The sequence below is a fragment of the Acinonyx jubatus genome, chromosome E4 (assembly GCF_027475565.1).
Source record: "Acinonyx jubatus isolate Ajub_Pintada_27869175 chromosome E4, VMU_Ajub_asm_v1.0, whole genome shotgun sequence".
In the NCBI taxonomy this organism is placed as follows: domain Eukaryota; kingdom Metazoa; phylum Chordata; class Mammalia; order Carnivora; family Felidae; genus Acinonyx; species Acinonyx jubatus.
The window spans coordinates 64,728,376-64,755,455 of record NC_069395.1 but is presented as its reverse complement, the minus strand read 5'-3'; the positions used below and the strand labels follow the sequence as shown (position 1 = coordinate 64,755,455).

General features: G+C 38.9%; 1 protein-coding gene and 2 long non-coding RNA genes across 6 annotated transcripts in view; 2 read left to right on the top strand and 1 right to left on the bottom strand.

Annotated features, from left to right (window-relative positions):
- Positions 1–27,080, top strand: part of SMYD3 (SET and MYND domain containing 3) — a 682,604-nt gene that overhangs the window by 45,837 nt on the left and 609,687 nt on the right. The gene's annotated exons all lie outside the window — the stretch shown is intronic.
- On the bottom strand, positions 2,853–27,002 carry LOC128313026 (uncharacterized). The gene is made up of 3 exons (XR_008293133.1): positions 26,615–27,002; positions 9,180–9,429; positions 2,853–4,359 (listed from the first exon to the last, which is right to left on the bottom strand). It is a non-coding gene; the product is annotated as an uncharacterized LOC128313026 (long non-coding RNA).
- On the top strand, positions 6,160–17,952 carry LOC128313025 (uncharacterized). The gene is made up of 2 exons (XR_008293132.1): positions 6,160–10,010; positions 10,228–17,952. It is a non-coding gene; the product is annotated as an uncharacterized LOC128313025 (long non-coding RNA).

Below are 27,080 nucleotides of genomic sequence, written 5' to 3'. Positions count from 1 at the left end.
TGCTTCTGATGCACATTGCACTCTAAGAACTATTTCTACAGACATTGCATGTAAAACTTACTATGGCTATGTAATGAATTCTAACTCGTGACAATGTAAAAGAAAAAAAGGTACAGCTGACAGAAGTTGGGAAGACATGAAGAACAGGAACAGGTTCTGACAGCCTTAGTTTGTGAAGGAGTCAGGATCTTTTGCAGTTGATAGAACAAAAAATGAAACGGAGGTATATTTTGTAGGTAACCAACATAATAACATAAAATTAGTGATATATGTCGAGAGAAAGGGAGAAGGGCATCCTTGGGAAGTAGAAGGTGGCTCTAGCGTCACGTCCTAACAGATAATGTCTCATAATATCTAAAGGTGAAGAATGAAGAAATAGTTTTAAAAGTATATTATCATTTAGAAAATCAAGGATAGCAACTACCTTCTCAAAATGAAATGGTTAAAATATGATTACCTTTGGGGGAGCAAGGCAAGGGAGTCTTTTTGTACTCTTTGACTTTTTAACCATATGCTATATATTCTTTGATTAAAAATTTAAAACCAAAATGTGCTTCGGTCTATTATGGACGAATGCCCACTCATTAAATTGCAGAAAAGGCTGCTTGTCACTTTTCTGGACCCTTTTTCACGAGGTCGAAAGCATCTGATTATTGTTTTTACATATGGCACTGTTTTTTTTTTTAATGTTTATTTATTTTTGAGAAAGAGCCCAAGTGGGGGAGGGCAGAGAGGGAAGGGGGACAGAAGATCTGAAGTGGGCTCTGTGTTGACAGCAGAGGGCCTGATGTGGGGCTCGAACCCATGAACTGTGAGATCATGACCTGAGCCGAAGTGGGATACTCAACTGCTGAGCTGCCCAGGTGCTCCTGTGGCACTTTCTGTATGGGTGCCAGGTGAGTGTGTTTGTAGAAATGTGGTGAGTGGTTTTTTTTGTTTTTTTGTTTTTTTATTTTTTTGTTTTTTTTTTGTTTTTGAGGCCCTTTGTGGCTTGTGTTCAGTAATTAACCTTTAGTTTGTATCCTTCCCATATTTTTATTACTGAAACAACATCAGGATTCATTAGAAGACTAAAATCAAGTATTTTGGTCGAATGCTTACATTTTTTGAAATAGAATTATTCATAGCAGAACATACCATAAGTAACACCTTTTTTAGGTTTTTGTTCCCAAGATTGGTCTGAATGAATGTCCTCCACTTTCAATATTTGAATTGTGCTTCCTGCTAATTAGCTTTTAGAGGCTAATGAGATTAGGAGATAGATTTGGTGCCTGTGCTGTTCTTAACCTCGTTGACTTAGGAATAGTCTTCCTACATTTTTATAGAAGTATTTTGTATTCAAATGTAATGATCTATTTATAGATAAGAGATAAAGTGTTTTAATCTTACTCGGGGGATCCCTGATGAGCCCAAAATGAAATCCAACTGAAACAATAAGCTGAGCACCAGTGCATAATTGCTGTGCTAGCTGGAGCTTTAATCCTCTCATAAAATATTTATCTGTGCTTTATATCACGTCGATTTTTAGATCTTTTCCTTTGGAAAGTATCTTTTGGAAAGTATCTTTTGTTAGCTTGCTAATTATGTTTAAAATTATAGATGAAGTATAAATGCATTCTTATTTTTTAAAATGTATTCTTATTTTAAAAATGTTTTAAAGTTAGGCAAACCACTTAAAAAAGCTTTAGTTTGGAATAATTTCAAAATTATAGACAAGTTGAAGGAATAGTACCGAGAACTCTCATATACCCTCTACCCAAATTCAGCAAATTTTAACATTTTGCCACATTAGCTTTATATGTATTTTTCTTAAAAAATTTTTTTTAATGTTTATTTTTGAGAAGTCAAGGGAGAGGAACAGAGAGAGAGAGGGAGACACAGAATCTGAAGCAAACTTCAGGCTCTGAGCTGTTAGTACAGAGCCTGACGCAGGGCTCAAACTCAGGAACTACAAGATATGACCAAAGCTGAATTCAGACGCCTAAATGACTGAGCCACCCAGGTGCCCCTGTATTTATTTTTCTTTATCTGCAAACATACACAGTTTTTTTTTTCTAAACCATTGAGAGTCATTTGCATATATAATGTCCCTTTACTTAATACTTCAGTGTGTGTTCCCTGAGAACAAGGATATTCTCTTCTATAACCACTGTATGATTAATCAAATCCAAGAAATTTAACATTCACACAATACTTGTATCTCTTCCATATTTCCAGTTTTGCCACTGGTTCTAAATATGTCCGTTGTTGCATTTTTTCCTTTCAGTCCAGCATCCATTCTAGGATCCCATGTTTCATGCAGCTGCCATGACTCTTTAGTCTCCTTTAATCTGGAATAGTCCCTTAGCCTTTCTTAGTCTGTTATGACGTTAATATTTTTCTGATGTCAGTAGTTTTGAAGAATGCAAATCAGTTATTTTATAAGTTGTTCCTAGACTAGGATTTGTCTGATGTTTTCTGGTGATGAGACTTGGATTGTTCATTCCCAGCCAGAGTACTGCATAAGTGATGCTCCTTTTCAGGATGTCACATCAGGAGGCACACAATGTCCCTGTGTTCCTCATTGGTGAAATTTTCATCATCTGGTTAGGGTACTGTCTGGGATGAGTAGTTACAGTTTTTCCCCTTGTAACTAACAAGCCAGTCTGTGGGTAGACACTTTGAGACAGTGAAAACATCAAATCCTCATCATCCTCCCCCCCCCTTTATTTAGCATCTGCTTATGATTGGTTTTTGCCTGAACCAGTATTTACTCTGATGGTTGTAAAATAATAAGTTTTCTAACTTCTTCACTCCCCACATTTATTAGTGTTTATTTCCTTCAAAGGAGGAGTCCCCCCTTCTCATTTATCTAATTTTTATTGGTATGGACTCATACTGATAATTTAGAAATAATAAACCACCTATTTTATTCAGTGGGTTACAATCCATTATTGTTCTGTTTGTTTTGATGCTGAAATTGTCACAGATTTGACTCATGGGAGCCCCTTCATGTTGGCTCCTGTATTTTTTGATCTTCCTCCATAATTTTTTGGAACACCTTCTTACTCTCTGGCACAAGAAAATGTTCCAGGTTTATCCTGTATCTTGCCTCCCCAATCTGGAGCCAGCCATTTTTGTAAATTTCTCTAGCTTTTATTAATATAACTAACACCAAGCCTGGACTAGGAGATAGTGAAATTTATAATATTTAAGGCTTTTTCCAACCAAGAGAAATTGTCAAAAAGGTAAAAAGATACAGATTAAAGAAGTAGTTGATGAGACTTCACCTTTTCGGGAGGTAGTAGATAGGCGATGTGGTGATGGTGGAAAGCAGATGGCCAGCAGCAAAGGCTGCTTCAGTGGTTGGGCAAGGAAATTGACCACATATGACAATACTCTTTGTTCTTTTTGGCATATACTTGTCATACTGTGATTCTAGAAGTTGTCTTTTGCTCTGGTAGTGGACTGTGAAGGCACTGAATGGGCAGTAGGTAGGCAGTGGCCTGGGTAGAGGACGAAAAGGCTATCATATATCTCTGTGGTACCATCTCTTAATGGCCAAAGACAAATGACTGTGATTGTGGACCCCAGTAGTGTGTGCACAGTGTCCCAAAAGGTCATTTGGCATGGGCAGGGCGGGAGAGAGGGGTTGACTGCAAAGGAGTACAACAGGGAATTTTGGGGATAATGGAACTGTTTTGTATCTATGCATTTCATGAAAAATTATAGAACTGTATATCAAAAACTTAACTGTATGTAAATGTAAAAAAGGCATATTGTGTAGTTTTTGTCAGGGTAAAGAGGGGCCATACTGTTGTATATGAAAACTCAGTTTTGTCCAGTGTTGTGTCTGTCTTGTCCTAAATAATGGAGTGATACCAGCTCCCCATTGGTTTAGCAATAGGTGTTCTTCCAGCACTTCTTCCCAACTTTGAACTTCTTTCCTAATGTTTTAATATCAGTATTGATTTCCTGTGCAATGGGAGAGGTTATCAGCAGTGTTTTTGGCATAGTTTCAAAAGTAGATGCTGTCAGGTTTTGGTCATCTGCAGGTGATAGCACTTGACAGTTTTTCCTACACGTGCATTAGTACCAGATTTGTGAATTAGTCTATTTTTCCCAAAGTGATTCAAGTCATTAGATGGAGAATCCAAATTATTTGATAGAAGACCATCTCCTGTCATATCCATTGGGTCTAATGAAACAGATTTTGACAAGAAACCTTTAATTGGTGTCCGGGCATTCCCCTCTCCCCAACTTTATGGCTACGTAATTGACATACCGTGTAAGTTTAAGGTGTACCATGTGATGATTTTTGGTTGTTGTTGAGGGTATTTTTCTGTCTTCTTCTTATTACCATCTTGAAAGACATAGCATCTGGAAAACCAAGTAAGAGGTTTAGTTGAGAGGCTTTCATTTTATTTATATTTTGTCCCTCCCTGCGTTTTGTGCTCTTCACTTTTGAGGAATTTACTTCCTAAAGCAAGAAGATATAATAAGTGACAGTCTCAGATGCCCTCCATCAAGCTAAAAAAAGATTTTTTGACACAACCATTGTCTTTCTTTGCTTTCACATACAGCACCAAGTAAGATACTACTATTGATAAATAAACATTCACAGATCCCCTGAAAAAAAAAGGCCACAGAGGACCATTTGTACCTCAATGGCAACAGGCTGGAAGAACTGTGAGAATCTGGAGGAAACTGTGTGGTTCCAGGGTCGCTTCCTCAGCCACCACCCTAGAGTCACACAAACTGTTGTTTGAACAGACACCTTCTTGGAGAGGAGGGGCTGATCCCTCTGTGGGGCTGCTGGATGCTATATGTCAACCGTCTTGGAATTTATGCGATTGAGTGTCCCCTCTTTTATCTTTAACCTGTCTCTCCATTGTCTTCCATCAGAAACAAGTAAAACAGCAGCTCCTTACCTTATACATCTCCTTTTAAGGCTGTGTATTGTTTTATCTCCTTTCCTTCACAATTAAATTTCTCAAAAGGTTTTTTTTTTTTTACAAGTGAAGATGCCATTTTGGTTTCCTTGGTAGGGTTACCCTCACCTCGCATCCAAAGGTTAGAAGTTTAGACCTTTTCAGTGCCTGTTTGTAGACCATCTTTTCGGTCCATATTCTTCCTCTTCCTCTGGATTTCAGGCATGGTTACAGTTGATTATATACACATAATTCCCCCAACTGTATTTTCAGTGTGAAGAGGCCACTCTTTTGAATTTTGGCCCTTTATATTCAGCTGCCTACTTGATATTTCTACTTGGATATTTCAGAGGTGCTTGAAATTCAACATGTTTAAAACACTGTATATTCTCAAACTTTCTTAAATCTGCTTCTTCCACTTTCTTTCAGTGATTGGTACCACTGTTTTGCCTTTATGAGAAATCTGGGGGGCATTCTTGACGTCGTCTCTCCTTCCTGCCCCATCAACCTGATGGACAGCAAATCCCATTGATTTTAGCGACGAAATATTTCTCAAGTATATGTTTATTTCACTATCACCACTGTCATCACCCTAGTCAGAACCATCGTTCCATCATCCCATAGCCTCTTGTCTAAATTTCTGCCATAGTTTCCTGACTCATCACCTGGTACCCATTCTTACTGCCCTCTTAGCTATTGTTTGTAGTTCAGGGCTTAAAATCCTTACTGTGCCTATGTATCCCTCCTTGCCTCATCTTGAACCACCTCTTGACTTTTTCTCTCCTCTCTTTCCAGTCAGTCAGCAAGCCTGGCTAACTTTACTCTCTATTACTAAGCTTATCTCGAGTTCTCCTTCTTGCCTGCCTCCTCCCACTGTCAGTTCCAGCCTTCATTATCTCACCTGGGTGCCACCCCATGCAGCAACTCTGACAAGTGACTTTACTCCCTCCTGATTTCTTATGCACCAATCCATCCTCTGCCAGCCATCAGAATGAGCTTTTTGAAATTTCTCTGGATCCTGATTTCTTATGAAGTCCAAAAAGGGTCATAAAGTCTGACCCTTAAAAAATTTTTTTTTTAATGTTTATTTTTGAGACAGAGAGAGAGAGCGCGCGCGCGCATGAGTGGGAGAGGGGCAGAGAGAGAGAGGGGGAGACACAGAATCCAAAGCAGGCTCCAGGCTCTGAGCTGTCAGCACAGAGCCCGACACGGGGCTCAAACTCACGAACAGCGAGATCATGACCTGAGCCACCCAGGCGCCCCAAATCTGACCATTTCTTTAACTCCAGGCTTATCTTGTCTCTGCCCTGAACTTGTTTCAGCAATAACCAGATTGCTTGGAGGTGCTTCTCCTGCCCTGCTGCACACCCAGCAGGCTGATTCTTTTCCTCTTGGCTGGGCTCAGAATGCCAGGCCTCCCTGCGTCTTCACACATACCTTACCTGGGTGCCTCCTCCCCTTTGTTTTAAATTCACTTCTTTCGTGGAAAAGCCTTCCTTTCCTTCCCCACCACACCGTATGAGATATTCTTCTCTGTTGTACTTTGTGAATTAAATTATAGTTAGGTTTATGTGTTTGCTTTTTCTAAATTGTGACTGCCTTCATCTTTATGTACCTAGAATTAGTCAGACCTGCAATTAATTTAGACTAAATGAGAATGAATGCTCATTCATTCAGATGTCAAGAATGGACATGGATGTTCTGTGAAGCTAGAAGTATGTGCCACTGTGAAAATCAGGTAATGGCAGTACTTTCCTTGTGGCAGAAAAAAAATATGAGTACGTTTTATCAATTTCAATTTCTTTTTTAAGTTTCTTTATTTATTTTGAGAGAGAGAGAGAGAGAACGTGAACACGAGGGAGGGGCAGAGAGAGAAAGGGAGGGAGAGAATCCCAAGCAGTCTCCATGCTGTCAGCGGGGACCCAGACATAGGGCTTGAACCCATGAACCGTGAGATCAGGACCTGAGCTGAAATTAAGAATTGGGCACTTAATTGACTGAGCCACCCTGGGGCCCCTCAATTTTAATTTTTTACACATATTTTTCTTCACCTTCAGTTACATACTTCTTTGTAACCAAATGGATGAATAAGTAGCATGTATATGTATATGTTTTTGAAAAACATGAAAATAGACTTCCATACTTTGTATGATAGGTTTTTGTTTTTCTGTGGGAACATTCTTATGACGTGATTATTTTCTGCCACTAAAGTTGTCCTAAACGTTTATGATGGATTTTAACATGTCAGTATTTCATGACATTCCATGTCATTTATGGCATTCTGTGTAATTCCTAGAGCAACATATACTGGGTGTTCAGTAAATATTCTTGTGGACTAATGTACCATAAGTTCTATCTCATAAAGATTGGCAGCCAATAGAGAATAAACATGTTTTATTTCATTTTCCTTGAAATGAACTCAGATTCTTAGGTTCAAGATACTTGGAAAATATAAGACATATGAGAATATGGCCAAGGCTTATTTGATGTATTATTCTCACATTCTCTTCAACTAATGTTTTTCAGAAGTTACTTTAAACGCTTTAGAGTCCTTATATGCCTTTAATAATATTTTAACATAGCTGTCTTCTGCCTCACGGTCTCTTTTTTTCCAGGCTAACTTGTCATTTCTTGTAGCTGAATAGTTACCCTGATGATGGTTGGGTTTTGCTTGGTCAGCATTCATTGTAAGTATGGCAGAAGTTTACTAAATTTATACTTAGCTAATTAAGAGTTTATAATAATTCTGACATGCTGATGTGAACTTTCTCTGTACTGTTTAAAGCAAAGAGAAAAGGATTTGCTTAGCTAATTAAAACTAAGCAAGAAGGAATGTTTAATCTACTTGAGGCAAACCGATAACTTTTCAAGCATGTAAAATCAACACAAACTAAGGATATGCCAATTAAAATTATTTATTATTATTTAAAGCATTAATGGATTCTCTAAGGCACAACTTTTGTCTGCCCTCTTCCTTGGAGTTTGTTGAGGTTATTAGGAAATAGGGACCCATTGGTCGTTTTTTTTTTTTTTTTCAATATATGAAATTTATTGTCAAATTGGTTTCCATTGGTCGTTTTAAAATTGTTTGTTCGTGGCTCACAGTAAGAAATACATACTGCATTGTTATCCAGTAACAACATACATGTAATTGGAGCAAAAGTTGTAGAAAACAATATTTAACCTTACCTTTTATTTCTGTCTTTATTCTCTTATGTTCAGATTTTTAAAAAGTGCTTCTTGGGACTGACTAAATTGATTTTACAAATTGGTCAAGGACTGTGGTTTGAAAGAAGTCCTTATGCCGATTGTGAACTTGAGTGCAGGGACTCTGTTTCCAGGTCCTAGCAGTGTTTGGCATGAAGCAGGTGATCAGTAGATATTAATAGAATAAATTGGTTGGAAAGAAGAGTAAGAAATGAAATAGGAGCTATAAAAGGAGTAGATGTTTTTGGCAATATGGTGCTTGGATGTGATTAAGGCAGCGGAGGCAAAGTACTTGTATTACTGTTGTCAGGTAACAGAAACCAGCTTGGAGCTAGCTTAAGCAAAGAATATATTAAAAGGATTCAGGGTGTCTGTCAGAACTGAAGGGCGGGTGTGTGTCTTGTGACTTGGGAAAGGATCGGAAACTAGGGACTGGAAAGCCTTCAAGAACCCAGGCATGTTATTCTGCATCTTTTCATCTCTGCTTCTCTTTGCTTGGCTGCCTTTTTTTTTTTTTTTTTTTTCCTTTTCCTTGCTATGGAATGGTTTTCTGTGATGCTCAGTCCATATAACAGACAATTTATGTCCAGGGCTCCTGATTTTATATTTCAGTCCAGGCTTTAGTGATTTGTATATGGTAGAATTAGTAAATTCGTCTTTTGATACGTACTGTGTGCTAGGTGTTAGTAATCTCAAGTCACTAGTTTTAGACTAGATCTCTTCTGTCATCCTGCTCTGAAGTTTAGTGTTTCTCATGGCTTTGTTTTACCTTCTGGGTCATATGAATGCATTGTGTGCATGTGTACGTGTTTGATCATTGCTTGCAGAAGTGGCAATCCAGCACACTTTGCAGCATCCATTCCTAGTACTGGGTTAGGTTGTGGGATGGTTACAAAGATGAATGTAGTGTATTTAGAGTGGTTTTGCCCTTTGAAGGTTGTGAGCCTGTTCCAGCAAAGTGCATCAAGTCACGCACAGATGAGCTGAATTCATGATGTTAGTTCAAAATTAGTCTTTAGTTTTTTCCATACCCAGTTTCCATGCCCTGTTTGTCACATTTACCTGTGTCCTTCTTATCTGGGATGAAGACCTGCTTTGATCTTTCTTCACTTTTCGGTTCACTATTTGTATTCTCCATGTGGGCTCCAGCCTTTATTTCAGTATCAGTCCTTGTAGTCTGATCCAGGGGCTGCTATAGCTATGAACTGCCCTCGAGGGAGTCTTCGTGCATTTTGGGCCGCTCTTGGACTGAAGTCAGAAAAATCAGAGAGCTGGACCAGAAATTATGGTTCTTATCTACAGGAAACACAGACTGATGGAGGAGGTAAAAACACAAATATTTTTAGTACAACATTATAAACATCATAATTCAAGTTTGAACCAAGTGCTACAGGATTGTTTATGCCAGTGCCTGTCACATAGTAGGGCCTCCAGAAAAACTTTTGGAAAGACAAAGTAAATGCATGGGAGTGTTCCTCTGCTGTAGCCTCATCGAAGAGGTTATCGTATGCCTTTAATAATAATTGAGCAGACTTTGTAAAATTTGGGTGTGTGTGGGTAATGGATTGTGCATTTTTACTATAAGAAGAGCTTATGTACAGGAACCAGGTTGTGGCCTGATGGAGAGCACTTGAGTATCAATTGGTTATGGTATTGGTTATAGTAAGAGAATAGCTGAAGGGGCTGGTCAGAACTAGGTTGAGAAAGGCCTTCTGGACCATGGTAGGGTATTTGGACATCATTCTCTGAGAACCACATGAGAATTTCCCATGAAGGAGTAATGGGAGGAGACTGGTTTTTACAGGTCACTCTGTGGTCAGTCTCAGCCTGGGGTGGCAAGAAATTGGCCATATGGACATGAATTAAGATGCTCTTTTAAAAGTCTAGGCAGGGGTGCCTGGGTGGTGCAGTCGGTTAAGCGTCCAACTTCAGCCAGGTCACGATCTCGCGGTCCGGGAGTTTGAGCCCCGCGTCAGGCTCTGGGCTGATGGCTCAGAGCCTGGAGCCTGTTTCCGATTCTGTGTCTCCCTCTCTTTGCCCCTCCCCCGTTCATGCTCTGTCTCTCCCAAAAATAAATAAACGTTGAAAAAAAAAAAAAGTCTAGGCAGAGGTGATGGAGGTGCCTACAGGCTGTGGCAGTGAGGGTGAAAAGAGCTTAAATTTGGGGAGATAGACATTTTAGGGCTGTTTGGCTTCAGTGCAGGGTCAGATTTCATCAGTCAGGTCCACTCCATGTACACGGTAGAGGCTAATGAAGCTAGGTCTTAGGTACACCATGCCCTTCCTCTGTGTCCTTCATGACTCTGATCCTATGTCTGTCTGGTTCATCATTCCTTAGCCGTGTCTCCAGTTTTCCAGTCTTGTAGTTACTTCTTAAACCTGACTATAGAAATTTGGCTTTTGGTTATCACTCACCCTCATACCAGTCATATGTGGATGCTTTGAGGGCTAAGATGAGACAAACAGAAAACAACTACCCAGTCTTACAGGGGAGATAGGCATACACATAGTTACTATAAATCGTATTCAATGCTTTCATGAAGGTATGGACAGAGTACTGTGGAAGCAAAGAGGAAGGACTGCCTGATGCTCCTGTGGTCAGTTAAGAGAGAGGGAGAGTAAAAGCTCTAGTTTAGTGCTGGTGGATGAGTATGTCAGCTAAGAGAGAATTTGAGGTGCCTATGGGGTATTCAGGTGGAGATTATCAGGAGAGGGTTGGCATGATGGATGTATGTGAAGGAGCAGTAGGCCTGGACCTTGACCGCTCATCAGAGAAACTAACCAACAACAAAACCAGGCCCTGTCACTACACATGGAGACTCTGATTTAATTAACCTGGGATAGGGACCCAGCTTGGTATGTTCTAAATGACTGAGGTGATGCTAATATGCAGCTAGAGGTGACAGTCATTTTAATTCAGGGAGAGGTTTTCTTGGAGATAGTTGAGTATAGCTGATAGCTGAAGCCTTATGTATAGATCAGTTTGGGAACAGGGAGAATTAGAAGAAAAAAGAACCAGACAAAAACCCTAATTAGGGAACGCCAGCATTGTGGTTGGAGGCAAGGATGTGCCAGCCGAGGGGAACCTGCAAACACAGTCCCTAAATCTTAATTGCACCCTGTTTTAATTTATGTTATTAATGTATATTTTGTGTAATCTTCTTTCTTATGATCCAGAGTGATTTTGTATTGGGATACCTTTAATGCCTGATTCACGTATATATTTTGATTGACAGGCTGATGAAACTGATAAACATTAATCCTTTTGTCACTGATGTGGAAAATCATGACCTTTAATTCTCATCCACAGCAAATATCTGTATCTGCCTCCAAGTTTATTTAGAAGAAGAATGCATGAAAGTAACAATTTCCAAGAATCCATTTTATTTTCTGAATTCAAAGTCACCTGTCATTTTTGCCATAAATTCTTTGAGGCATGAAATAGCCTGCCAGTTGTCTATTGCTCTCAAAGTTAATGAATGGTTATCAATTTATCATGGGTAATAACCTAGCCGCAAATTGTAAAGAAGGCATTCTGTCACTTCCTAGCATTTTTGCCTCAAGGCTGTATCTGCCTTTTCTGCAGGATTGGGAGGTTCCGTCTCCCTAAAGCTTTTAACAGAGCACATTTCTTACTTGGAAACCTCTTTACACTTACTAATAGTGCAGTGAAATATTAGCTGGTATATCTTGCTTTGTGTGATAGATTTTGTGTAAATAAAATTTCATGTACATGTAGGATGCCATAATTTTACATTGAACCAATACAGCATTTTAGGTTTAGAGATATTTAATTTTTATTTCCAATTCATTATTCTGCTCAGTTCTTACAAGTAAAATGTAGTGATTTTCCAGTTCTCTAGCTTCTTGGTTAGGTAGTTAATGATTGGAAAAATGGGACTGTTTCAAGGAACCTTACTTTTTAAAGGTAATTCCCCACCTCCCAAAAAAGAGAACTCTGTAACATGAGCTTTTTCAGATCAAGTACTTGGACTTGGCTGTATCCTTATTTAAAGACAGCAACACAACAAACCGGGTCCATATCTTAGGCAACTTCACATTTCAGGCACTGAGCATAATATAATTCAGTGCATATTTGTTGAATTGAATTAATGTGAACTGTCACTGTACTTCCTCAGTTGTAAGTTTGTGGTGTTGTAAAGTGTCCCATACTTACGGAGGACAGTGATTTAACCCCATATGTGGGTTTTATCCTCACAACATAAACAGACACACAGCTAACTGTTTCTTTTCATTTACAGACTTAAGAATTTCAGTCCCAGTTCTTTCATTGTTAAAGAGCTGCCCTCAGAACAACTGGTCCTATTGTTTTATGTAAGAATTCTTTGTGTATTTTTATCTGTTTCATTTTGGCTTCTTCAAAGGAGCCGTGCACAGTGACTTGTGTATAGAAGTGTTTAGATTACTTAGTGACTGCTTTAATGAAGCAGGAGAATAAATAGTACTGAGATTTCTTTGAGGTTTTAGTGTGTTTTCAGTAATCTCTGATCAGTTATTACCATTGCTATAGGTTATTTACTTCTATATTCTTAAAAAGCTCCAAATCCTCTCGGCTTCTAAAAGTTGGAGGAAATAAAATTCTGCTCTGATTGACTGCTTTTTGTATTCTCGTTCCTAAAACATATATGGGAAAGCAGAGAGAAGTTCTTCTATTATTAGTTAGCCTTATTTTATTTCATGCATTGCTTTGTGTTCTCTTTGTGTGTTTATTCTATGTCCCCAACCATATAATCAGTATTTTCCTTGATGGAACCATATCTTAGGTTTCATTATAAGTGGTGCAGAGAGTTGTGCTCATAGTAGGAACTGTGCAAATTGTTGACTGGTTGCTTGGCTGACTGAGAAGTTATGGGGCTCACCTTGACACTGAAGGCATTTAACCCTGTCAAAATGCACAACAGCTTTTTATGGATGCATATCTGTCCTATAAAAATATTTCCTAGAGAGAATTGCAGTTTCCCTTCTCAACTCATTTCATAGCTGAATGAGCCTTACTTTTCAGGGAGCATATTTCTGTATTTCTTCAGGATTTCTCTTTCTGCAGTGTGAACAATTTTCTCACACATGGACCTAATGTGAGTCAGCTGGGCGGAAGCAGCTGTCTTCATCTGGGCATTAACTGCTCAACTTTAGTCAAGGTCCTTAACTAGAATAGGAGCCAATGAGAAGATCCACGTGTACCTTTTAGATTTTCCCCTTCTGTCTCTTTGTTTGGAAAGTTGGTGTTTTTCAGGTAGTAAACATGTTCACTGTTGTGTGAGCACAGTTGAGGCTTACTAATAATTTGCCGAAAAGCTCCTCTGTATCCTGTCCATGCTCTTGGGCTGGTGACACAAGACATTACAGTTGTTGAGGGCTGGCCTTAAATTGGGTATAAACAGATTACTTACCTGATCCAGGTAGGTGGGGGAAGGGAAGGGTGGGTCTTTTAAGCTTGGTACTTTTGAGTACCTTCTTTTAAGCTACTCTTGTAGCTTAGGTGCTTGAGGAGCCCTTGGCGTCTTTTGAATACCTCACTTCCTATTCATTTGGAGGTCGTATTCACTGATAAACTAGCAGAGATGTAAAGTTTTATTCAAATAGGAGCTGTATATTTCTTTTTAATTCCAGTTAGGTTTTTTTTTTCTTGTCACTAGTATAAAGGGCGCCTTTATTATAAATATATTTTCTAAGTGTTTGTTGTTAACATATCAAAATACTATTGCTTATTTATTTGATGTTTTGTAATCAACCACTCTCCTGAATACTCATTTCTAACAGCATTTTGGTTTCTTCCCCCTTGGGTTTTCTAGCTACAGTCATAACATCTGAATGTATGGGTACTTTTTTCTTCTTTCCAGTATAGAGATTTATATAGTGTGGTGGTGACGAGCTTGGGCTCTCGAACCACTCCCTGGCTGGGTTTTTATGGCACCTTCAATAACTCGCTAGTGTGTGACTTTAGGCCAGTTACTTCCCTATGTCCTTCCATCTCCCCATCTGTAAAATGGGATAATTATAGTACACTTTATAGGATTGTTATGAAGATTATATGAATTAAATTAATATTTATAAAGTGCTTAAAACAGTGTCTGGCACATAGTAAGCACCATAAAAATGGTTGATGAATAAAAAAAAGCATATCTTTTTTCCCTTGCGTTGGCTAATACTTCTAGATCAAAGTTAAAAAATGATGGTGAGGGCTCCTGGGTGGTTCAGTGGGTTAAGCGTCTGACTCTTGGTTTTGGCTCAGGTCACGATGTAATTATTTATGAGTTCAAGCCCCATATCAGGCTCTGTGCTGACAGTATGGAGCCTGGTTGGGATTCTTTCTCTCTCTGCCCCTCCCTGACTTCTATGCCCGTGCACATGCATGCACCCTCTCTCTCTCTGTCTCTCTCAAAATAAATAAACTTAAAAAAAAATGATGGTGAGCTTGCTTCATTCCTTCTGATGCTTTGTTATTTTAATGTTTCAGTCATGTTTCCAATGAAACATTAGAGAGTTTTGGACCGATATAAAATTTTGCGTTTTTCAGTTATATTAAATAGTCATCTATTGCTACTTTGCTAAGTGTTAAAAATCAGGAATGATTTAAAAATTTTGTCTTGGGGCGCCTGCGTGGCGCAGTCGGTTAAGCGTCCGACTTCAGCCAGGTCACGATCTCGCGGTCCGTGAGTTCGAGCCCCGCGTCAGGCTCTGGGCTGATGGCTCGGAGCCTGGAGCCTGTTTCCGATTCTGTGTCTCCCTCTCTCTCTGCCCCTCCCCCGTTCATGCTCTGTCTCTCTCTATCTCAAAAATAAATAAACGTTAAAAAAAAATTGTCTTATGCTTTTTGGCATACACTGAGATGATCATTAACTTTTCTTTTTTCTATTTATATGGTTCTTTATATGAGTACATTTCCTACTATTCAACTCTTCTTGCATCAGTGGAATGAATACATTGTACTCATAGCTTATCTTTCACTTAGAGCACTTCTGTGCTCTTTTGGTGTTACTTTTAAAGTTTTTGCATTAATATTTGCAAGTGAGATTTGACAGTAATTTGTCATCTGTTCTTTGTCAGGTTTTGGTGTCTGTGTCATGCTGTAGTATTTGACAGTTTTCTTTCTTTTTCTATACTCTAGGAAAGTTTACATTGTATTATTTCTTTTTTTTTTAAATTAAAAGAGTATTAAATTAGGAAGGGAGTGAGAGATTTAGTCTAGCTGTCTTAATGTTATACATGAGGAAACAGTGGCTTGTTTATAGCTACTTGATGGTAGCTACCTAGGTGTTAGCAGTTGGGGTTGTGCAATGGGGGTGAAGAAGTAACATTTATTAAGCATAGACTTAGGCATTTGAAAACAATATCATACTTTTGATGTATGCGTTAAATGTACGTTTGCTCATTTGAAATCTATAGTCAAGAGTATAAAATCTTATTGATTTTTTTAAAAAATGGACTTTTCCCCCCAATGAACAGTTTTAGATTCATAGCAAAATTGAGTGGAAAGCACAGAGAGTTCCCATATGTCCCTACCCCTGCACCTGTACAGCCTCACCCACTGTCAACATCCCCCCACTGGGTTCGCTCATGGAGTTGGTTGTACATTCTGTGGGTCTGAACAAATGTATGATTGCATGTGTCCATCAGCAGAGTAGCACACAATTGTTTCACTGCCCTAAAAATCCTGTGCCCTGCCTATTCATCCCTCCTTTTCCCTTGACCCCTGGAAACCACTGATAGATATTTAAGAATTTTTTTTAACATTTATTTATTTTGAGAGAGAGAGAGAGAGAGACAGAGAGACAGAGCATGAGTGGGGAAGGGGCATAGAGGGAGACAGAATCCAAAGCAGGCTCCAGGCTCTGAGCTGTCAGCACCGAGCCCTACACAGGGCTTGAACCCACAAACTGTGAGATCATGACTTGAGCTGAAGTCCGAGGCTTAACTGACTGAGCCATCCAGGTGCTCCAGAACCACTGATACTTTTATTATGTCCATAATTTTGCCTTTTCCAGAATGTCACACAGTTGGAATCATATAATGTGTAGCCTCTTCAGATTGGCTTCTTTTAGTTAGTAATATGATTTAAGTTTTCTCTGTGCCTTTTCAATGGATAGCTCAGTATTTTTTTTAATTGCTACATTATATTCCATTGTCTCAATAAATTCTAATGGTTTTAGATGGCTGAATGTCTTTCCTGAAGATCATAGCTCAGTCTCCTCTTAATCCCAGAGTCTAGTCAGTCAGTGAACAAATATTTATAGGAATCCAACAAAGTGCTTTGTCATTCTCCTAGGCTGTGGTGATACAGCAGTGATCAAGACAGACGTGAGCTAAGCCTGTCCTCATGGAACCTGGGATACTTTCTAGAATCCAACAGGTGCCTGGTCGAAATGTATTTTTGCTCATGGCCCATCAACTCATTTAGAGTCTTTGTCGTTTTCAAATATGGTAATACACATCTACTTCCACTAGGTGGTGGTAGAGTCATGTACCCAGATTAATTTGCGCCGTAATTAAATCACTAATTGTTTGCTTGTAAATACAGTTCTCTTTATAGTAAGTAAAATTTAAATCTGTTTATATTAATTCACTCGAATGTAATCACTAATTAAAATAAGAACTTTTAACACATCTTTCAGAATGAATCCCAATAAGTAAAATTTCTCAAATTTTTGTCTTTCTTTGTGTAATAATGAAAGTGTATTGAGATTTGGCTACATGGCAGGCATTGTACTAGTATTGGGGATTTGGAGTTGAGTATGATCCCCTTTTTGTCTTTGGTATGTTACAATTTGATGAGGGAAAAGAGATCCGATACATGCAGTGAAATGTCTGTGTCTTAAGTGAGCCATTAGATGAGACCTGACAGGTGCTGCACCTGTGTAACCCAAATCCACCTCGAGTTACAGATCATTACCATTTTGGGATGGCTATTTTAAGGGCCCTGTGCAGACTGAGTAAGCAGAGGAAGCCAGGTGCGAGATAAATGGCGATGACCAAACCAAGCATTTACTGAGAGGGTAACCTGGTTTATTTATCAGTTCAGATTCAGCCCTTGTGAATCCTGGATGTACTTTGGTTTTGTCCCTGAGATTTTACATGAAGTGGTTTTGGTGGTTTTCTTTCACTTGTAGGCAAAACAGTATATCCATGCTAGACTGCCCATCCTTTACTTTCTAAGATGGGGGACTTGGTCCTATACTCCAAGTAACTTAATTTAAAAAACAAGCAAAATGAAAAAAACCTTCCAAACCTAATGGCAGAAGGTTATTGAATCACAGGATTAAATGTTTCAACGGTGAAAATCATAGCCTACTCAAAACAGCTGACTTCACTCAGCCCTTACTCTGTGCTGGGCACTGTCATCATCTCTTTTCTAGGGCAGCCCTAAATAGTCGGTGGTCAGTGTTCCTTGCGTTGGGAACATCAGTGAGCAAACTCATGTTGAAAGAGATTATAGAATTTGCGTAACATTATAGCTAAAGGAGTCAACTTTTGAAACCCAGGTCTTTCTGGTTCTAAAGCAAGACCTCCCCTAGCCCCTACCCCTTAACCCCCCAACTATACTGTTCTGTCTTGGGAGGAATATTTAAGTTACAGAATAAAAATGCTACAGGGGCACCTGGGTGGCTCAGTCGGTTGAGCATCTGACTTCGGCTCAGGTCATGATCTCACAGTTTGTGGGGTCGAGCCCCACATCAGGCTCTGTGCTGACTGCTTGCTCAGAGCCTGGAGCCTGTTTCAGATTCTGTGTCTCCTTCTCTCTCTGCCCCTCCCCTGCTCACGCTTTGTCTCACTCTGTTTCTCAAAAATAAATAAATGTAAAAAAAATTTTTTTAAATGCCACAAAAATAAAATGAGGATTTTAAGTTATTTTTTTCCTAGTTGTGGAAGAAAATGAACACCATCCAAATGAGAACAACGAATGGCTATGTATTCAGAACTTGGTAGAGTAAGGGGGTCCGCCATCATCACTTTCAGTTGGCAGAGATTCGAAGGCAAGCAGTGGAGTGGGGAAGCTTCATAGTGGAAAAAAAGGGCGGTTCAGGTATGCTCTGATTAGGGCTGTTTGCATGAGGAAGCTGGAGGCAGGCTAATTAGAAGCAGGACAAATGAAGGAAGCTGTCCGTTATTAATTAATCCTGGTCATTTGGGGCCAATTGTTCCGGAAGTTCTTGATCGGCTTCCTGAACTGGTTGTGAGAGATTGTACTCTGGCTTCCTGTACTGGTTACTGTTGATAATGGGTTGGCTTCCTGGGCTGGTTGCTGCAAGTTGTGGGTCATAATTCTATTTTTATAGATGGTCTGGCCATCATCCAATTTTGTATGTGTTGGGGATGGGTATTTCTTGCTATAGGATTGATTATATAATATATATTCAAATGTATTTTCATAGGATAATGACAGTTTGACTTCTGGAAAGGGAAGAGTAGAGGAAGAAGAGGGAATAGTTTCTTGAACATGTGTTGTATCCCTGTCTCCATGAATTGGTTCTCATGGTGTGCTCTCAGGGGCAGTAACCTTATCACTTCTCGGCCTTTTGGCTAAGATCGAGTGTAGGAGCAGCAACCTCAGCATCATGTGGAATTTGTTACTGGTGCAGACAGTCAGCCCTCATCCCAGACCCATGGAATCAGAAACCCCGAGTGGGACCCAGCAGTTGGTTTTTTCACAAGCCCTGCAGGTGGCTGTGACCCATGCTAAAGTAGAGAACCACTGCTTTATACTGAGGATTCCTAATAACCACAGGCAGGTTAGACTCTAGTCCTGTTTCATAGTTAAGAAAATGAGATTGGCACCTTGCTCTGGGAAGTAGGGAAATGGTAGAGGCAGGAGTGGAATCCAGGCCAGCGGGACCGGAAAAACCATGCTCAGTCAAGCCTCATGCAACAAAATACTGCATCAGTTTCCTAGGGCTGCCTTAATAAATTAACACAGATTTGGTGGCTTACAAGAGAAATTCATTCTCTCAGAGTTCTGAAGATCAGGAATCTGAAACCAAGCTGTTGGCAGGGCCTTCTCTGAAGGCTGTAGGGAGAATCCTTGAGTCTTCTGAACTTCTGGTGGCTCCCAGCGCCGTGGCGTTTCTCGGCTTGCAATTCCAAGACTTCAAGCTCTTCCTCTGCTGCCACATGCTTTCTTCCTGTGTGTCTGTGTCTCTGCGTGTCTTCTCTGTGTGTTATTTTCTTATAAGGACATCAATCATTGAATTTAGGATCCACCCAATATAGTATGACCTCATCTTAACTAATGAGATCTGCAAAGACCCTGTTTCCAAATAAGGTCACATTCACAAGTTCCTGGGTTTAGGTAGGATATGTTAGTATCTTTTTGAGGGCCACCATTCAACCCACTCAAGAACCATGCTCAGTCCCCTGCTTGAAAAATTATTACTTTGTGGTAAAAATACAAAACAAACCAATCTTGTTTACACGTCAAGTATATGAAAATGTTAGGGTCCATTCTTTACTGATCTTACTTCCTACAAGTAGCCCCAGCTTACTGGACTCCAGCCACACTGTCTTTTTACGGTTTTTGAAACGCCCAAAGTAGGGTTTTTGTCCTGTTTCCATTGCCTGGGTTTCTCACCCTCCAGATGATACAGGCTATTCCCTCAAATTCATTTGGGTCTCTCCCCAATGTCATCTTATCAGAAGGGTACTCTCTAAAATATATATACTCTGTATCATTCTTCATCACTCTGCTGCTTTATGTTTCTTCTACGCACTTACTGCCATCTGATATATTACCTAATAATTTCTCTGGCTGTTGTTTGTCTCCAGAAACTATAATGTTAAGTCCATGATAGTAGAGATTCTGTTGTTTATTAATATACCCCCAGCACCTAAAAAGTCTCTGGCACATGGTAAATATTTAGCAGATAATTTTGAATTAATTTAAATGAATGAGTGGTGATTTTCTTTAGTAGAGAAATAACCTTTGAAAAAGGAGATGACTTTTTAAATCACATTGTATTAAAACCCAGCAGCTTAAAGAAGTTCCTAGTTGTCAAATTTGGGACAGTTTGAATATTTGACTGTAGCTTTTGGAATAAGTAAAAGTATTTGATCTATAGTGGTACTCAAAAAGAGTAGTGGATTGGGAGGAGGAGTGAGGGGAGAGAGAAACAAGAAGGAAACCTCTACCTTGCAGAAGAATACGTTCTCATGAGTATAGATGAATGATAGAAAATCACCAATTTGAGATATTCTTGCAAAAATATTTCACTTGAATCTAATCAATCCTGTGCTGAACTTCAAGGATTTAGGAAACACAGGGGATAGAGAAGGTAAATGACCTCAAGAGGAAAAAAGTCACATAAGTTCAAAATGCATGACATTTAATAAGACAGTTTTCTGGAACGTTTGAAAAAGTCATTGTCATAAAAAAACTGTGTGTGTGTGTGTGCGTGAGAGAGAGAGAGAGGGTGAGAGAGAGAGAGAGAGAGTTTCTGGACTAAAGGAAACTGTAGAGACATAATTACCACTTGTGATGTATGAGTTTAGATTGGATCCAGGTTGAAGGGGGATGTGATAACAAACATTCTGTCACCGATTGGAGACATTTGAACACAGATTGCATAGTAAATCATATGTAATTACTATTTATTTTCTTGGGTGGGATAATAACATGTGATCGTATTAGAGATGCTATTCTTACAAATCCCATGCTGAAGGTTTTGGGCGTGGTTATCAGGATTTCTGCAGTTTTCAAATGGGTGAGCAAAAGAACATACACGTGTGTATGTTGGGGCGATGGAGCAGATGTGGCAAATTGTTAACAGATGTTGAATCTGGGGGAGGACATATTAGTGATCATTGTATTTTTTTCCCTTCAACTTTTTTATCTGAAAAAAGTGGGAGGAAAATAAGGCAAAAGGTTTTCTTAGAAGGCTGCATGTGGAAGAAGAGTGCTGAGCAATCCAAGTGGTGATGATGTGGCAGCTAATCCTCAGAGGAGGTGAGGCTGCCTTGGACTGGGGAAGAGTGTTGACTGAGGAATTGACTGAGCATGAAGCTGGTCTGTCCACCGTGATTTATGATGTGTGCGTGTCCTTCTAGCTCACACATGGGGGTATTTCTGTAGACTATAAGCTTGAAAAAGAAATAATGGAAAGACCATCATCCTTGTATCGAGAGAATCCATCTTAAAGGACAGGTGAAACCACTTCAGGTTTGTGGCTGTGACTCAGTCTCTCTCCCTGTTTCTCTCTCTCTCAGATATTTGTGAAAGAAACTACAGGGGTTATGTTTGTTTGCAAATATCAAATATTTTTTGTTTTGTTTTGTTTTTTTTTTTTTAACTTCGTCATAAGTCTGTTATTTTCCTCTGGCTTTTATAGCCAGTCGTCAGTTTCTCTGTTTTGAAGCAATCACTTATGGTGTTGATTTTACAAGTGTTCTTTTCTCCTACTGCATTTTGTTATTCAACATTAAGGAAGTTAATAGGACCAAAAAAGTCTGGTGCACACTGTAATTCACTTATTTAATCACCTATCCAATTTCTCAGATAAAGGCAAAACATCATAGATTACCTTACAGTTAATTCTAGTTTCCAGAGGAAATGATGTGATGATTATAATGCTTTTAACACTTCAATGAAATTTTTATTTGTAGGATTTGGTATTGCTTCTTGAAAACTATCTGGCTTAGGTCACGATCTCGCGGTCCGTGAGTTCGAGCCCCGCGTCAGGCTCTGGGCTGATGGCTCAGAGCCTGGAGCCTGTTTCCGATTCTGTGTCTCCCTCTCTCTCTGCCCCTCCCCCGTTCATGCTCTGTCTCTCTCTGTCCCAAAAATAAATAAATGTTGAAAACTATCTGGCTTAAGATCTAGAACTTGCTCTGAGTTATGGTATCGTAACATTAGGATGCCATTTCTAAATTACTCTTACTGCACTAATAGGAAATTCCTTTTAATAATGCAGTGTCATCAGTGTCATTACATGCCTCAACTTTTCAGAAAAGTCTGTAAAATTTGTCCCCGTATGGTACCGGTCTAAATCATAGATACATTTTAATTGAAAATTTAGAAACGAAGCCTTTCATAGAGATCCCTTTGTAGACTCAAAGAACCAGCTTGAATGGGTTTAGAAAAGCAGTACCTGTTAGATCGTTATCTCTAATGTGAAAATTACATTTACGACGATTAGCACATTTTCCCTCCCAAATCACAGTTTATTGGATAATATATCTTTTTTTACTTTTGATGTTCTTTGGAGGATTATGTTCATTTATATAGTAAGTTGTTGCACCTTGTTAGAGAAATATAATTATTTCCAGAGTTGCCTCTAGGACCCAGGTGTAACACATTATCTTATGGGTGTAGCATTGTGATGTCTCGATTCTCTGCCTTTTTGCTGTTTCTCCATGTAGTGATACTGTGTAGTACTCCACGTAGTGTCATAATTTGTTCAGTAGTAAAAACAAGCCATGATTTTGGGTTGCCGAATCTTCTTCACCATTTAATTATTTGTTCTTTGTTTTTAGGGGCAATTGGTATAATTGAGTCTTCTGATTTACCTTAGTAAATGAGGAGGTATAGATGAAAAAACAAACCAGTGGTAGCAAAGTTTGAAATGGAATGGAATTAACTGCTTATAATCTTTTTTTTTTAAATTTTTTTTTTCAACGTTTATATTTATTTTTGGGACAGAGAGAGACAGAGCATGAACGGGGGAGGGGCAGAGAGAGAGGGAGACACAGAATCGGAAACAGGCTCCAGGCTCTGAGCCATCAGCCCAGAGCCTGACGCGGGGCTCGAGCTCCTGGACCGCGAGATCGTGACCTGGCTGAAGTTGGACGCTTAACTGACTGTGCCACCCAGGCGCCCCATAACTGCTTATAATCTTGAGTGAACTTGATCTGTGGAGAAATTCATTGGTTATATGCTCATGTTATTCGGTCTTAACAGACGTCTAGTAGTATCTTTTTTTATGACTTACTAAGGTAATACCTTCATTTCTAGAAATTTTTTGTTGATTTTTTTGGATGTCCTCTCAAAGGCAAAGCTCCAGGCACATTTCAGAAGTGAGAATGTTTGTGATATTAAGTCTGGGTCATTCAGGCAAATTAAGTTCTTATCTGCACTAAGCTCTCCCAGACAAATGACTGGGAGTCCCCTCCGTACTTCCGCAAATTAAATTCCTAATCTCTTGGTTTGCAAAAGACTATGTCTTAACACCTGTAGGGGTTTTCTAACTCAGCTCTCTTAAGTTCATTTTCTTTGTAGTTAACCATGTCATATGCTATTAGACTCTGGGCACCTTAAACAATTTGAAATTCAGATAAAGATTTGTGAGTGGCTTAAAATAGTAGAATCTTCTTAGTGCTATTTATTATCCCTCAGGTGACTAGTAAGAAGGGAAACTTTTTATGTTCTTCCTTAATTGTGGTCTGATTGGGGTTAGATTCATGGAAGGCAGTTGTAGAGACATAGGACAGACTTGTAATTGAAAACAGTATGTTTCCATTTTGTCTGAGTTGACTGTTAACAAGTTTTTTCTTACTCATAGCCCAAACTGCTGGCCATTAGTACTTACTGAGTGTCTACTACATGCTAGGTTTGGTGTTAAGTGCCTTATGTTATCTCATTCAATCCTCATAACATTTCAGTGAGCCACTAAAATAAGATCACTATGTCACCACTGCCACCATCATCGTCATGACATCATCACCATCACTTGTGTTTTATAGATGAGGAAGCTGAGCCTTAAGGAAATAAAGGGCTTGTCACATGTGCCCTTTATTATGTTGAGGTATGATCCTTAGCCTAGTTTGTTGAGAGTTTTTTCAGGAGTGGATATTGAATTTTGTCAAATGATTTATCTACATCTGTTGAAATGATTGTATGATTTTTGTATTTTTGAAATGGTGAAATGTTGAAAGCTTTTTCTCTAAAATGAGGAACAGGACAAGGAAATCTGATGTCTCCACTCCTAGTCAACGTAGAACCGTGAGTCTTAGAGCAGTCAGACAAGAACAAAAACTGAAGGCATCTGAATCGGAAAGGAAGAAATAAAATTATTTGTTTGTAGGTGACATGGTCTTATATATAGAAAGTCCTAAGGACTCCACTGAATAACTGTTAGAATAAGTGAATTCAGTCTAACTGAATAGTTACACTGAACTATACTGAACTATACAGTATAACTGTATAGTTAACAGGACTGTATTGTGTATTTGAAAGTTGCTAGGAGAATGGATCTCAAAGGTTCTCACCCCTGCAAAATACTGTAGCTATGTGAGGTGATGGATGTGTTAACCAACCTTATTGTGGTAATATTAAATAATTACGTTGTGTACCTTAAACTTACACAGTGTTATTTGTCAGTTATAGCTCAATAAAGCTGAAAACAAAGGCGGATAAAGGAATTTATTCAAAGTCACATGGCTCATAAGTGGTAGAGCTGGAATCCAGGCCCTGTGTTTGGTGATTCCAGTCTGAACTCTGCACCCTTATGTTGTACTTACATATTTAAAGCTTTCAGTCTTGTGTCGTAATTCTGCTTCTGTGCTTAGGACATTATGTTGGACAGTTTTCACAGTTCATTTCCTTGGCTTTCAATTTGAGTTCAGCTCTGGAGCTGTTTCTTAGATTAGTCTTTAAACCGGGGTATATGTGTGCCTGGGGTTTCATGGAAACTTTCCAGGGATTTTACATGCAAAAATAGTTTTAATGGTATTTAGGTGCTCAATGTATGTATTTACTTTCCTAAAATTGGTTTCCTGAGAGCTCTTGTGGCTGGCTGATTCTCCTTTCCTAACCTTTCCATTCACAAATTGCTTTTCTCCCACTTGACAGAGACGGTCATGCTTCTTACCCAGCATGAATCTTTCAATAGTTGATTGCCTCAGGGAGCAAAATCCTCTGGTTCTCCCAATAAAGGGACCATTTAAGAATTCTTAGCTCCTGAATGAGAATTTATAAATAGTAAAGCAGAGAGAGCTTTGGTCAGAATCATAGATGGGGCAGAGTCTTAATTTATCTTGGTGACAAATTCATGGCAGGATTCCATGCTTTATTTCTTTCTTTTAGAATTGGACTTGATTGGTGTGTGTGTGTGTGTGTGTGTGTGTGTGTGTGTGTGTGTATAGGGGGTAGGGAAATTTGCAGAGAAGGCAGATTAGTACATTTATTTGAATTGAAAAATGAGGTCAGGCTTTTCTGAATGAAAGTAAGTTTGATTTGGTTTATTGATTTGACAATGAGGACAGACTTAGCAATTAGATTGTTTAGTGGACATATTTCATTAAATGAGTGAAATCTACAGCTCCCAGGGTTGCAACAATAATATGATTAAAATACATATATTCGTTGGTATGTATATAATTATATTTATTATGTATATGTACATATATGTATGCCCATATATATGTATGTGTGTGTATATGTATGTAAATACATATATAAATATATATATAGTGAAATATTATTCACCCATAAAAAAGAATGAAATTCTGCCTTTTGAGATAACATGGATCAACCTGGAGGATGTTAAGTGAAATAAGATAAATACTGTATGATATCATTTATATGTGAAATCTAAAAAGGTTAAACTCATAGAACCAGTGAGTTCAATGGTGATTGCCAAGGGCAGGCTAAGGGTTAGGGGAAATGGGGAGATGTTGGTCAGAGGGTACAAACTTTTATTTATAAGATGAATAGGTTCTGGGGTTCTAATGAATAGCATTGTAACTTTAGTTTATAGTAGTGTATTGTATACTTGAAATTTGCTAAGGTTGTAGATCTTAAATGTTCTCATCACACACACACACACACACACACACACACACACACACACACCATGTGAAGTGATGGATGTGTCCATATGTCTTTTATGAATAGATGATTTTTGTCAGTTATACCTCAATAAAACTGGAAAAATAAAATGAAATACATACATAATGTGATGGAAATTACATCCTCATTAAATTTATGATAAAAATTTAAGTTGTCAACCTTAAAAATATCAGAAGAGTACAAGATTCTCTCAGAGGTGCAAAAGCTGAGGACTTGAACCACATGTTGTTAGACAACTGTGTCCTCTCACCTGCCCCCACATCAGCACATGGAGAAATGTCAAATTGGAGGATCAAAGTAAAAATTATTAAACAGAGCTTAGCATTTATTATAATCTTATTCCTTGCTGAAACCAGTGGAACTAATTAGCAAGAGGAAATTGAACAAATTGTTTGTGCCAGAGTATGTGTAGGTGAACTCCAATGTTGATGCAGGAAGTAAGAGAGTAAAAAACAAAACAACTACAAAGAATTCCCAAAATAGAGCTACCACAAGTTTTTCATTTAAATAAGAACATTGTCAATACAGTGGAACTTCAAGTGGAACTTCAAGTCTGGAGTTAGGTACATGGAACGCTTTTTATGGGGAGTTGGTAGGCAAGAATCCTGGGAAGTGCAGTGGGTGGCCTGAAGTTAGGGGGACACGCCAGCATGTGCAGAGAGCGGGAAAGCTAACTTTCCTTCCCGGGGCATTAGATTCCTACCTGAGTTTATGTCCTGTGATCATCCACTCATTCCCTTTTTGCCCTGCTCATCTCACAGAAGCTTTGAGAGAGTAGAGCCAGTGTTTGCCTTAATGATTGTGCTTCACCGATGACCTGTACAGCATGTGTTCGTTTGAAGCCGTAGACGTCTGGCCTAGTTGAATACCCAGTTCAAAGAAAGAAAGAGTTAACTTGACCTCCGACTGTTTTCCATGTCCACATCAGTACATTTCTTTATCTTAATATTGTCTTTCCTTTTCTCATTTTTTTATGTGACGACTTTTACTTATTTTACCTCTTCTCACCAAACCTTTTCAATAGTCTTTTAACGGAAAATTTCCCTTAAGGGTCCATTTCTTTTGTCCCCTGTGCTCTAGTTCTAATGGATTATTACATCACCCCTTCCTTGCCTGATGAAAAGGTACGTCACGATATGACTCAGCAGCACCCCTGTGCTCTCATAGCA